The sequence below is a fragment of the Bubalus kerabau genome, chromosome 19 (genome assembly GCF_029407905.1).
Source record: "Bubalus kerabau isolate K-KA32 ecotype Philippines breed swamp buffalo chromosome 19, PCC_UOA_SB_1v2, whole genome shotgun sequence".
NCBI lineage: Eukaryota > Metazoa > Chordata > Mammalia > Artiodactyla > Bovidae > Bubalus > Bubalus kerabau.
In genome coordinates this window covers 26,740,286-26,754,686 of record NC_073642.1, presented here as the reverse complement: position 1 = coordinate 26,754,686, position 14,401 = coordinate 26,740,286, and the positions used below count along the sequence as shown (strand labels likewise).

The window sequence follows — 14,401 nt, the reverse complement described above, 5'->3', positions numbered from 1 at the left end:
TGGGGGGCTATAAAGGAAAAAGATTGAGACACAGTGTTCTTATTTATTTTCACGGCTTGCTGGATCTTAGTTCCCTAAACCACAGATCGAACCTGGGCCTGGGCAGTTAAAGTGCCGGGTTCTAACCACTGGACAGCCAGGGAATTCCCAGGAAACACTGTTCTAAATCACCAACTATTCTATACTGCATATTAATGACATTAAAATTATATAAGAATTAAAAACTTTCCCTACCAGTACTGACAAATTTTTCAGTATATGCTGGCAATTACAAGCATCCAGAAAAGAGACTGGAGAAGGAAATGGTAACCCACTCCAGTATTCTTTCCTGGAGAATCCCAGGGACAGAGTAGCCTGGTGGGCTGCCGTCTATGGGGTCACACAGAGTCGGACACAACTGAAGTGACTTAGCAGCAGCAGAAAAGAGAACTATCTTATTTCTATAAAAACTCAAGCAGAGAGTCACAGGTAAGAAGTACAGCATGACCATGAAGCTTTTTGTATCACAACCTCTGCTTTTGAACAGTAAGACTAAAATTCAAAATGTTGTAACAATTTCCCCAAGCCAAAATACCCTGCACAGTAGCAAATTAGCAGTAATTTTGTAAGTCAAAAGCTTTCAAAAACTATTATCATGGCAGATAAAAAGCACAAAGGATTTCACAGGAAAAAAAGAGAGAAATAAAAGGAAAAAATCAGTTTTATTTATTCATGGTTAGGCCACAAAATGTAACTTTCCATGAAGATTCAGAAAAAAGACGAAGAGCCATAAAAAGGTGTCTTAGTTTATCTTTAAGTGTAGTGGCAAAGATGGGGTGGCTCTGGAGAAACTGAAAGTCTGGTGTCCCCATGCTCTGGTACCTTTTTGGTAGGTAACTATGAAGGGCCCACAAACCTGGCATTCAGGAAGGAAAAGAGGAAAGAGAAGGAGAAAGCAGAACAATTCCTTGATTGCTCTAGGTATTGTGGGATTATAGATAGAATCACAAATCCAAGGAGGTAAAGACTGAGATCACCAGAGAAAAATGGATCAGCACGGTGGAATTGAAAAAAAAAGTACGAATTAGAAGAGAATTCAGAAAATGTGATTTGACTCTTAACAACATTCATAATCAAATCCACACCTAACTGTCTTCTCTACCTTCCTCGGATACTTACTCAGAGCTTACTATGGGCCACAAACCACTTTCATTGTTTTATTTATATTACCTCACTAATTCTCTCCAGAACCCTATGATGTCAGTATTAGTGATATCCTCATTTTAAATGAGAAAACTGATATTCAAAGAAAGTTAGTAACTTGCCCAAGGCCACATATCTGTAAGCTTTGAGGTCAATGTCTTTTTTTTCCAATCAAAAACAAAATTAAAAGAGAATGACTTTCAAAGTCCATCCTGTCCTGCCAAACCTACAAATTTGGGAACATTCACGAATTCTTACTCTTTTCATTTAAAGATAATTTAAAATTTTATTCATTTACTCAACCTTAAGGTTGAATATGCAGCTTTTTAAAATTTTTCATTATGCAGCTTTAATAAGCTTAACTAAGTTCTTGAGAAACTTTTTTCCTGTATGTCTTTTAACCTAAGAAATTTTCATTAGCATAAAAAATGCAAGATCAAATACTTTTAAGACTACAAAGAAAGTTCATTACTAATTATTAAAATTCTGACAAAAGAACAGCAATGAATGAATGGAACATACACTCAATTATAACTGCAAATACATGTCAAACTTATTTCACTCTGCTTCATTCCCTAGAGTTCAGTCACCAAGTTCCAATAATTTTCATTTGGAAATATCTCATGCTCTGTTCTTTTCATCCCAATTCTGATTCTCATTTCATACCTGGGCTATTTTAATAGTATTTTTCCTTCTGTTCTACTGCCTCTCCTCAAAATCCACTTATTTAAATTCTCCTAGAACACCAAGTTCTCATCATATTTCTTCCAGTTTAGTTACTCTATATTTGCCCCAGGAAGGAGTACTAGACCTGGGATTCTGAGCTCTACATAATTTACTGTAACCAGTCCAAGTTCCCTGCAAAGTAAATAACCAGTGCAAAGTGAATAGGCTTGGGGTCAGAGCCCAGCTTTGCTGTTTTTATTGCCTATAAGAGCTTGAACATGTTACTAAACTTCCCTAGGTTTCAACTCCTTAAAAGGGTGTTCATATTTATATAACTAGATTAAGTAATACAATGTATACAGAAGGCATCCATAGAGTACCTGGCACAGAGTGGAAACTCAGTAACTGCTGTCTCTGCTCTGCCTAAAAGCAGAGGCTCCTTTGCTCCCATCCGTTTGAAACAAATCATGCTCATTGCTGGAAACAAAAATCTAACTCATACTGCTCCTTCCTTCATAAATCTAACTCATACTGCTCCTTCCTTCATAAATGCCGTCCGCTTCTTCACTTTGCCTACAACAATCCTATTCAGGAATCAGCTTAAATTCTACCTCTTCTGGTTTCATTTCTGTCCACCTCAATCCTCCTCTGTTTTGTATTCCAACAGACACTCTCTGTACCACCTTTTGGGGGCACTTAAGCTCACCCATTATTCAAATGCTTTACAGGTACACAAGTAATTTCCCTTTTCAAATTCCCTTTTTACCTAATATGAATAATACAAAGTATTTTGTTGAATACACACATTTCATTTTTGTTGGACTATTCACATCAGGGCCCCCAAAACGGTTATTTTCCATTGAAAGGGGGAGAAAACAGACTGATGAAAAATGTTTCAACCACAGTACCCATGATTCATATACTGAAACAGTCACCCAGCAAGAATGATCAGTAATCCAAACCAGTTATAAAAGGCACGTATAATTTTTCATTTCATTGTTCTCCCTCCTCCTGAAATAAATAGGGAGGATATATGGTTTACAATGACAAATTAAATACAGAAGTTGTGAACTGGCAAACAAGTGAAATCTGACCCACAGGCATGCTTGGTTAGCCAGCACATATTAATTTTTTTTAATTAGTTGTTAACTTTCAAAAGTTGGGGAAATGTCAAATAAAAAATCTCAGATTTTCAGCTCCTCTTGAAAATAGCAAAACCTGACAACAGTAGACTGATGTTCCCAAAATTAAATCTATCAGCTGGGATCCTTCTCAGAGAGAGCCTATACTCTCCAACTCAAGGCTACCTTCACTTTCAGTTACCTGGCTCATAAGCATCAGAGTTTTAATTCTTAGGTTAACACCTACAACCTTTTCAACTTGGAATCATTACTATTTATTTCAGGAGAAGAAAGAAATATACATGCTGAGTTACATAAGAAAGCCTACTAAACTTCGAACTAATACTGCAGGCACAGAGTGATAAAGACAAGCTTTCCCTTTGCCCCTGGCCTTTACCACTCAAAACTGGCTAATCCTCTGCAATTTTATCAAATGGAAATCTCAGAAAAGAGCAAAGTAGTTGAACATTCTTCTATAATTTGTTTTATTAATAATAACTGATCAAAGAAGAATACCCATTCTGTCACAGGTGCTTGAGATTAATGTCTCCTGATTGCATATAGTAATTTCCCACAGAGTTCTCAGCATTTGGCTCCATCAGCTATCATATAGGCAAGAGACATATGTTCTGGGGGTCAAGAACCTCTGCAAAGGTTATAGAAAACCTAGGGACATTCATAAAGCAAACAGATCAAAGAGTAGAAGATGTGGTGATGGTGCTGTTCACTCTGATAGTCTAGGGTTACCCTGTTCACTCTGAGTTAGGGTTCCTACTGTACTGAGGGTGCCCTGCAGCTCTCTCTCTGTAGAGCAGTTCCTAGGTCCCTATGTTAGCTTGTCTTTCCTGCCGCCGTGTGGGCTGAAGGACAAAATGGCTTGAGTCCAGCTAACACGAGGATGACATCCTGTGGGATACCACATATTCCTTCCCAGCAAATAATTAATCCATCAGTTTCAACACACTAAGTTATACAAGGATAAGAGACCTCTGAGCCAGTTCTAGTATACTCAAATCTCACTTCCCTGGTTATTGACATAAAGAAGTTTTCACTGACCAGCACAACAGGTCTCACAAATTGAGGCCACTATGGTGCTTCCAGGTGAAGAAGATAGGCTTCAGGAAAACTGACTGGCATTCCCACCTTAGATGACTCTACTCTGCTGCACCCAAAAATGTGTAAATCAGGGGCCAGCAAACCTTTCTGTAAATAACCAAATAGTAAATATTTTAGATTTCAAGGCCATGCAACTTCTGTTACAATTATTCAATTCACTGTTGTCGCATCAAAGCAGCCACCAACAATGTTTCAATAGAACTGTACTTAATGACCACCAAAATTTGAATTTCCTAGAATTTTCACATTATAAAATGTCCCTCTTGATTTTTACCTTCACCACTTAAAATATACAAAAGCCATTCTTGGGTCATGTGCTGAACAAAAATAGGTGATGAACGACAAGTCTGCCAATTCCTGGATTAAATAATCAAATGGTGTTAATGTAATCATCACCGGAGAGAATGTGGGGAGTCTAGGTGGGCCTGGGACTCCCAGGGGCAGAGGTCCTACTAACTGTGGGACTCTCTCTAATCCAGACAATGTAAATTTAAAGTATTATTTGCTCCCTAAGCTTCATCTCTTAATTAAGTATATGTTCATCACCCAATAAGGGGAAAAAACTATGAAAGGCAATATTTCACACAAATCTTTAACAGCAGGTATAGTTTACAGAGTTGTAGCTATGATGGGAAAAAGGACAGCAATGTTCTTGGTACAAACTGTCCTCTATTTAGCACACTGCTTTCTATTCACCAAGGCTATATAAATAACATCCATGGTGTCTTAATAATTATAAAAGCACTCAATAACTGGACAGGAAGATATCATATTCCTGAACTGACAGTTTCTGTCTGCCTGGTACATTTTCCTCCTTACCCTTTCAGACAGCAGAACCTCTCTCTCACTTGCTGAGATAGGTCTAACCCCGCCTCCTCAGAGCCAGACCTGTCTCAGAGGTGGGCATGTGATCCGAGTCTGGCCTATGACTCAGTCCCTCCTCCCTGGATCTCACTGGTACTGCTGGGAGAGAGGCAGGCTTTGCTGTGATGACACTGAGACAATACCATGTAAACCAGGTGCCAGCCTCCAAGGCGACCCCCAGAGAGCCCCAGGATTCCTGGCATTCAGGCCCTTGGTAGTCCCCACCCGCATTTTCTGGGTGTTGGTCTGGATAACAACAGAATGCTGTGCACGTGATGGTCCGTATCTGAGTCTAGTCACGGCAAACGCTGCACGCTGTGGCTGCTGCCCTGCTCTCTCTCGTGTGGATCGCTCGCTCTGGGGAAGGCCCTACGGTGCTGTAGGAGGGACCCAACTGCTCAGTCACTGAGGCCTCAGGCCACGAGGCATGTGAGTGAATCTGGAAGCAGACCCTTCAGTCCTGGTGAAGTCTTCAGATGACTACAACCTCTGCTGACATCTGAGTTGCAACCTCATGAGAGACCCTGAGTCAAAATTACACAGCTAAGCCGCTTCTCTATTCCTCACAGAAACCATGCGAGACAATAAATGTTTGTTGTTTGAAGCCATTAAGTTTTGGGGGTAATGTGCTATACGGTTATTGATAACCAATACAGTTATTGATACATCTGTCTCCCATGCTTCTCTTACTACCTTCCTATGGTGTATTTTCAATACAGCAGCCAGTGATCATGTTACATCTAAAACAAAGCACACTGCATGCTTGCTCAAAATCCTCCAGCTGACCAAGTAAAAGCCAAACTCCCGACCGACATAGAGGCGCTTTATAATCTGTTCCCCCATTACCTGACCTCCTCTCTCCCACTCCTCCGGATCACATACATTGCCAGGTATGCTACGGTCTTAAGGCCTTTGTAACTGCTATAACTTCTACCTTCCAGAAGTCACTAGGAGGACAGGAGTCCCTCATCTAACTTCAAGCCTTTGCTCACCTGTCATCTTCTGAAGGAGGGTTTCCTTCATCCCCCTATTTGAAATAACCACCAGCATCCTTTATTACCCTATCCAGTTTTATTTTTCTTCAGTGCCCTTATCTTAATCTTTACTATTAAATTACACTTATTTCATCTATCTTCCCTCTACTAAAATGTTACCTCTGTAACAGCAGCGACTCTGTCCATTTTGTCCACTGATAACTTACAAAAATGCTTGGCACATGGTAGATATTCAGTATTTGCTGAATGCGTGAATTAAACTGTATTGAATTAAACTGTGTTGCAAAGTAGCAGCCTTGTACTACAACCTGCAGTAAACAAGCATTTACCCCAAAGCAAATAGGCTGCAATAGGCTCCTTCTAAAGAAACTGAATTTGCTGTTCAAAACAGGATCTAGGTTTGCCATCAAGTACCACTAAATGTTATACAGTTTGTGCCCTGAACAAAGATGTTCAGCCTCACTCTCTTGAGCTTCGGGATATTTTTTTCTAATTCGGTTCACTCAGAGAGGGCTTCATTTAGCAATGTGCTTAAGCTGGCACACCATGTTGTTATTTTATAATGAAAGTTGTAGTCAATTTTATGTTCTCAATTTTATGCAGGTTCCATATTGCATATCTTAAAGAATTTGACATAGTCATTATCTGCACAAAACAATTCCTTTTTTTTTTTTTTTTGGCAAAATAGGGAACCCACTCAAATTTTCCCATTGGTTCCCATATTTATGTGTTTTCATTTACTTTTCTTCTCCAAACGACTAAATAAATGGGCATAGCTCTGTTCCAATAAAACTTTTATTAACAAAAAGAGGTGGTAATGGGCTTCAGTTTGCCAATTCCTGTTCCAGAGCAATGGCAGGTACACAAGAGGCACTCAAATATAAGACATGAAAAAACACCTTCAAAACTATGCAATTTAGAGTGTGATCAGAAAAGATACAGCAAAATTAAATGATTCTAGGTCGATTTTTCTTTTTATCCCAGTTCCTCATTTAAGGGGCCCTGCTTATACACTTGTGCTGCCTACTGCTCTCCGAGGTACCATAAAAGATGAAAGTTATGACAGACGGCTCTGCTTGTAAGGATCAGTGCAAGTGTTAGGATAGGAATACGGATGTGTGACTTTCATGTATATACACAGATGTCACTTTTAATTTCAATAATCCCTATGAGCCACAAAACTATAAAATGCACCCAAAACACTCTACTTTCATCGAGTTCCTCCCTTCTTTTTAATCAGTTAAAAAACTGAAGTTAGGCATGTCAACTGACTCCTTCAACTCCCTTTTAACACAGTATGTACAACCTACAGGTCTTAACTCTAATCGCCCCACTGGTACCACAGGGTATTTCCAGAAAAGTTAAGTGGAGAGGGGTGAAAACCTGACCCAATGACCCAATCTGAAAAGGTGGTGGAGAAGAGGAAGAACACCAAACACAGAAAAAGGTACCAAAGCTGTAAACCTCTTGCCAATTCCTTGAGATTTTTCACATCTCTTTTAAAATAATCTCCCACTTCCCTTTTTCAGTTAGAATGGGTATCTGTTCCAATGTGTTCTGGCCCCTGATTAGATTCCAGAAAACAGCAAGATCTTACAGAACATAAAACCATGCTTCTACTTCTTGCTATTAGAAGCAGCAGAAACACACACACACACACCACATTTCTACACACACAGTGAGTGATGACCAGTGCTGACTCCAGACTACTTTAAGGTTTAGCAGGACCATCTCCAACAGAGGAAGATTCTCTTATAATAAAACACTGGTACTGAGTCCTTCCTGAGAGACTTAAGTTTGCCATCCATTACATTGCCAAGCTTTCAAAAGTGCTTCTAGATTAGAAAGCACTTTAATCCAAGATGCAATCTCTACTGACAGAACTCAAGACCTTCAATACTGCTTAGTTCATCCATCCATGCCTTTATTTTAAAATATCATTATAATGACTCTAGTCAAAAGCTATGACTTTTCCAGTAGTCGTGTACGGATGTAACAGCTGGACCATAAAGAAAGCTGAGTGCCAAAGAACTGACGCTTTTGAACTGTGGTGTTGGAGAAGACTCTTGAGAGTCCCTTGGACTGCAAGGAGATCCAGTGAGTCCATCCTAAAGGAAATCAGTCCTGAATATTCACTGGAAGGACTGATGCTGAAGCTCCAGTACTTCGGCCCCCTGATGCCAAGAACTGATTCAATGGAAAAGACTCTGATACTGGGAAAGACTGAAGGCAGGAGGGGAAAGGGATGACAGAGGATGAGATGGTTGGATGGCATCACCAACTCAATGCACATGAGTTTGAGCAAGCTCCGGGAGCTGATTATGGACAGGGAAGCCTGGTGTGCTGCAGTCCATGGGTCACAGAGTCAGACACGACTGAGTGACTGAACTGATACTGACTTTGCTGAAGTGCCTAAAAATCACTTGACCTAAAACTCAGAGAAAATATCCCTAACTTTAACCAATATTCTTCAGTAAGTATTTTTCCTTCCTTTCTTCCTCTTGTGTGGAGTTACATCTGACACCAAGACCAATCTTTCATGTTCTAGACAAATATAGCTGCGTGTCATCAAGATAGGCCATGTTTAAAGTAAATATATTACAGATTCAAATCCAACCATCTAGAACAGCACTGTCCAATACACTTAGCCACATACGTCTACTGAAAACTGAAACTTGGCTAGCTAATACAGCAGAAGGAGAACAGAAGGCAGGAGAGTAAGGTTCTCTATTCTACTGGTCAAGCGAGATCTTCCATGATACCCAACTGAAAATACCCTCCTTTTTGAGTTTCCAATTCTACATCCTCAAGCCTTACAACTGATTACTTTAAGGACTTGGAATAGGCCACTTACTATTATTCCTATCAAAGAAGAAACAAAAGATTAATAATAAAAGCAATAATTTGCGAGTATCGATGACTCACTTAAACCTCACAATACTCCATATCAGGTAACAAATTATTACTGTATCTATTTTACAGATTAGAAAAGAGAGTCACAGAAAGGTTTAAGTCATTTGTTCACTATCATGTTAGGATCTGAATCAGGCAGCCTGACTGTACACCCTGGGCCCTTAACCATGCATGTTACATGGGTTTCAGTGTAACTCAGGAACTCCATGTTACTGCATATTGCAAGACACAACAACATAAGAAGTTAAAATGTACATATGATCTAGGCAAAACTCTGTCACAGAAGTGAGTGCAAGATCAACAAGAAGCCTATGTGGTAGGCTAAGGGTAGGGCAGGCCAGGGACAGAGCAGAAGCAGAGTTTATGAATGGTGCTCACACTCTCCTGCAAGCACTTCCTAGCCCAGGAAACTTAATTAGCTCCTCAGCACTCTGCTCTACCTGCTCAGCAGAATAATAACACAGACACGAAGAATCACCTCAGAGCGATAGAAGGAGAAATGTAAACAGGACCAATCTACTGGCATACAGTTTCCCCCCAAATCCTCCATAGTTATATACAAGCTTCTCTTGTTTCCTACTGTGTGTCCTTTCTGCCTAATTTTATCTTTAAAAATCAAACTTTCGCCTATGGCTGATTCATGTTGAGGTTTGACAGAAAACAACAAAATTCTGTAAAGCAATTTTCCTTCAATAAAAAAATAAATAAATCAAACTTTCACTAAGTATGTACTAAAGGCTTCCTTCACCTACATTTTCTTTATTCGACAATAAAGAAACACTAATTAAAGAGAAGAGCATAGAGTGCTAGAGTATTGCACAAAATAGTACCAAATTAAACTCACCCTTTACAGGGGAAATACCAAATGACTGTAAACTGGAGAGTTAAACCTCATATTATAGACCTTAAAATCTCACTAAAGTGAGACTTGTCATCATTGAACATGATTTCTTTAGAGCTACTGAAAAATTAGGACTAAGGTAACCCCTGGGGATTCATACAGTACTGTCCATTTACTGACCAGCCCAGAAAAGAAAAAAAAAAAAATCGACCAAACTGAAACTTCAAGTTTTTTAACTACTTTTGAATGTATCCATATTCCTCTCTTCATTTCTGGCATGTACTCTTTTGACTACTTGCATAAGAATATCCATATTCACTACATGTTCTTCATTATGCTTTCTAAGAGCCTCCTCACTCACTGATTCTAAAATCAGTCAATTTTTATTTTCCTTCAGTCAACACATTCTGATGTGAAAGAGAAAGTAAGCTCATCTTATTGCAAACAGCATTTCTTTTATTTCACAGTTCCCTAAATAGTTAATAAGATTTGATAAATCTTAACCTACACGGTCATCACACTGCTCATGGCAATGTCTTATATTTTAATTATCTTTTCTATAAAACCATACATTTCTCTAGTGCGGGAAATATTCAATTAAGAGTCTTACTCCTAAAAAAAAAAAAAAAAAAAAAAAGAGTCTTACTCCTAAATCCATGAAGGAGGAGGAAAAAACCCAATACAAAAACAAAAAAAGAAAGTAGAAAAAAAAAATCAGACCCCTCTATCCCAAAATGATTCTTAAGGTGATAGCTTTTAGTAAGAGAAAAAGGAGAATTCTTCTTTCCACAGGAATTTATATTAAGTATTTTAAAAACAAAGTTGGCAAGTGTAAAAGACTTCTAACTGCATTCAATAAACTAGAGTTCCTTTATTTTGAAGTACATACTCTCTCTGATTAAACACAGACATTATAAAAATTATTAATTACAATTTGTTATTAAATTATTTCCAAGAGCTATTTTCTATATTAATATCTAACATCATACTTCCAAAATACATTTTATGATTGATTAAAATATTTATTTTAAAAGCATGAAATCAACTATAAAATAGAGTGATCTACAGAATTTTCTTCTTTTGCTTCACAATAATAGAATAATGAAAAAAGAGCATGGTCACTAATGATACTTAGTTGTTAAGTTTTATTCTCAAAAATACTTTATAAATAAAAACCTATCACCCACTCCACCCTCAACATTCTACCCACCAGAAAAAAACAGACCCTAAAAAATACCTCATCATGCTGACTTAAGAGTATCTTTAAGTCCTTTAGATTTTAAAATTGTAAGTTATTATTATGCCTAAGTACACAGTGTTACAGGCTTAAGTCTACTCACACAGTTGAGGTTGATGAGCAAACAGCTGTCCTGTATCTTGAGACAGACATTAGCTTCCTCCCTTCCCTATCCTCATAAGCAGCTACTTAAAGTTTGAGTTTTATGCAAGAAAACATTTTAAAGCCTTCAGTGTTTTATTGCAGCAGACTTCAGATTCATTCCTGTAACACATTTAACATGAAAGAGAGTTGAGACAGTTCAAATTAACTATGCACACTTTAATTGTCTACAAGTTTAAGGAGTGCTTTCACTCTTACAGCTACATAAAAAGGGTTGCAATGTAAAATCAGGAATAACATTTCACTTGCTATCTGACACCAATGTATGTAACAGAACAATATGTAACTGTAACATATAGATTTTTCTACCTTTTATAATCATTTATGCCCAAAGTAAGCAAAACTAGGTCTTTCTTTTTTTCCTAAAGTTTAGCTTATTTCTTTGGCATAAATAATCACCAATGAAAGAACTTTTTTTATAAAGAGACAGTCAGTGGGGTGCCCTGAGTGTACCAAGAATATCCCTGGGGACCCTCTGACTAAGGAGAGTAAGACTCTTGGTCCTGTTGTGACAGAAAGAGGAGCTATACTTCTAACATTACAATGAAAGGTTACAGCACATTTCCCCACAGACTCAAATTCCTATATTATCATTATTGAAACAGGTTCTCCAAGTGTTCTAGACAGCTTATCTGGAAAATAAAATTGTGTTCAATCAATGTGTCCTAAAATACCTGGATAACTGTTCCCCCAACATGTGTGTATTAATAAACTCAGTTTCCATAGTAAATTTTAGGAAAAGTTTTAGGATTTCACAAAGTAAGTTACTATTTATATTAACAACATGGTTTTAAAATGCTGTAAGAAATAGCATACAAACACTCAAAATTCACTGGCTAATTTTTAAAATATTTAATGCTGAAAAACTGATTGTGTATTTGCTATGCACTAAAAGGCTAAAGGTTTTAGGATTCAGTCAAAATAACTCAAATGTTTGTTACTTTATAATCTACTTATAATGGACATATAAATAATTTAAGAAATGACTCTAAACTTTATCAAAGTTGTCACTGATAGAATAATATTCACATAAGTTAAAATATTTATTCAAGAGTCTAACTGTGCTTCAGTAACACTTACTAAAACTTTCTCATTTTCACCACAGATTTAAATGAGCCTACAATAAAAAACAACAGCTAAAAATAAATTGTACCAATCTTGGGTGTAAAAATAGAAGCATCCTTTCTATATAATAACAATAAACATTTGATGAGTGATTACAGTGCAACAGACACCATTCCCAGAATTTTACATGCACACTTAATCCTCATTCCCCCCTAAAAGGTAGCTGCAATTATTACCAACTCTTTTCAGATTATGGAACTCAAGTTCAGAGACGTTACGAACTTGCTGAAGAGGACAGAGCTAATAAGTGGAAGAGACAGGACTTGAATCCAGATTTATCTGACTCCAAAGCCTCATGCTCAAACTAGATTATAAGCAACAGCAATCTATTGTATTGAATAAACCATATCTGGAACTGATATAAACCATATCTGGAACTGGTATCTGGATTTAGTGCTAGATCTATGACATTGATAAATGAGTGCTAGCAGGAAACCAAGAGTATGATTATAAACTCAGGAAAGCTCTCTCTCACAAGAAACAACTGTTAGAAATGGGAGTAGTAACTGAGAGAAAAGACAAAAGTGGAATGCATTCTGAGGGGCTGTTACAAAGAAGAAAACAGCAGGCTTATCTCACAAGTGGCATAAAAGTACAAAATTTGAAATAATGTGTCAAAGTCTCAGAAGAGAAAATCCAGTTCAATACAAAATACTTTATAAAGCCAAGGAAACCAACAGCTGAACAGACTCCCTCCTATACTACTGGGTTTGTGCAATCAAAGACGTGAACTTCAACCACCATACGAACAATAGATTCTGGCAAAACTGCCAAAGATTGTTAAAATTTTTTGAGAATGAAAGTTTGATGATGAAGAGCATATATTAAATCTCAAAGTATCTCCCCAGAAATTGCTTACTGGAGAAAGGAAAACAGTAACTTTACCACACTAATGGGAAGATCAAAGCTGGTATCACTGCAAAGAGTACAAGTGGACACACTCCTCCTGATGAGAGGCCCTGAGAATCACACGCAGTAACGCAGCATTCCTGCTCACCTCCTACATCCAATCACTGCGACACCTCCTACATTCAATCACAAGGACACATCAGACAGACCCCATTCGAGGGAGATTCTGTAAATAAATGGTCTGTCACTCTTCAGAAGTGCCAGTGTCACAAAAGACAAAGAAAGGCTAAGGATAGGGTTCTGATTAAAGGAAACTAGAGACATGACAAGTCAATAAATGATTGAAGATTGGATCCTAGACAGGAAAAAAATTATTAAAGAACGTTACTGAGGAAACTAGAGAAATCTGAATGTGAGCTGTGTGTTAGAGAAGTGTACTGTATCAATTTCCTTGATAACTGGAATGTCCTTGAAACTATAAGAATGCTGTTCTTAGATAATATACGTCTTTAAGTACTACATGGTAAAGGGACAGGATGCACACAACTTCTCAAAAAAGTTCAGAAAAAAATAAAATGATAGCCCAAATGTAGCAAAATGTTAACAATGAGTGAATCTTGCTGGGGGTAGATGGGAACTATTTGTATTATTAATGCAATTTTCTATAATTTCAAAATTATACTTGAGAAAAATAAATATTTGGACCTGATGTTCTCAAGGAGTTCAACCAGATACCGAACAAGAGAACCATCATTTCCTATAGCCATCTCTGTACACTCAAATCCAACCCAACAGCAGTCTAAACTGATTTGTGACTATCCATTTTAATCAATTATAAGAAGCAGTGCTCTCATTTAAAACATCGATATGAGAGCTAAAGATTCAAGTGAATGTCTGCCTCTTCTCAACCCTGTTACTCTATGCAGTTAGAAACAAACTTCTACAAGAAAGCACAGCTATTCTTCAACTGGATATGCAGTAGTGGGTGTGTCCTTGCTAAAAACTCCAAATTAAGTTACCTTCTGGGTATGCCAGGTAGCAAAGCATTACCAAAGCCAAGAGATAATCAGTGATCAGTAACCTACAAGGGAAATACCGTTAATAAAACAAACGTCCCACCCAAGCAAATCCTGCACTGCCCACAATAAGCGGATAATGCCACAATGACTACAGAGCACCTGGAAAAGACAAGAGAATGTTAATCACTGAGAGGCCAAGGTATAAATGAATATACAACATTTCAGTGGTCTAAATCCACAAAATAAAGAGAGGGAGGAAAAAAGGAAAGGGGGAGGAAAAAAAAAGAGAAAATAAAGGAATATAGGCAAGG

At 37.7% G+C, this 14,401-nt stretch overlaps 1 protein-coding gene across 3 annotated transcripts in view; it reads right to left on the bottom strand.

Moving 5' to 3' along the window:
• The window catches only part of ZFAND6 (zinc finger AN1-type containing 6), a 54,310-nt gene that overhangs the window by 12,608 nt on the left and 27,301 nt on the right, over positions 1–14,401 (bottom strand). The window contains exon 2 of one of the 3 annotated variants that reach the window (XM_055556573.1): positions 11,039–11,199. The exons of the other annotated variants lie outside the window; for them this stretch is intronic. The gene's annotated coding sequence lies outside the window, so the exon portion shown is untranslated. The remainder of the gene's footprint in view (positions 1–11,038; positions 11,200–14,401) is intronic. 3 annotated transcript variants of the gene reach the window in all.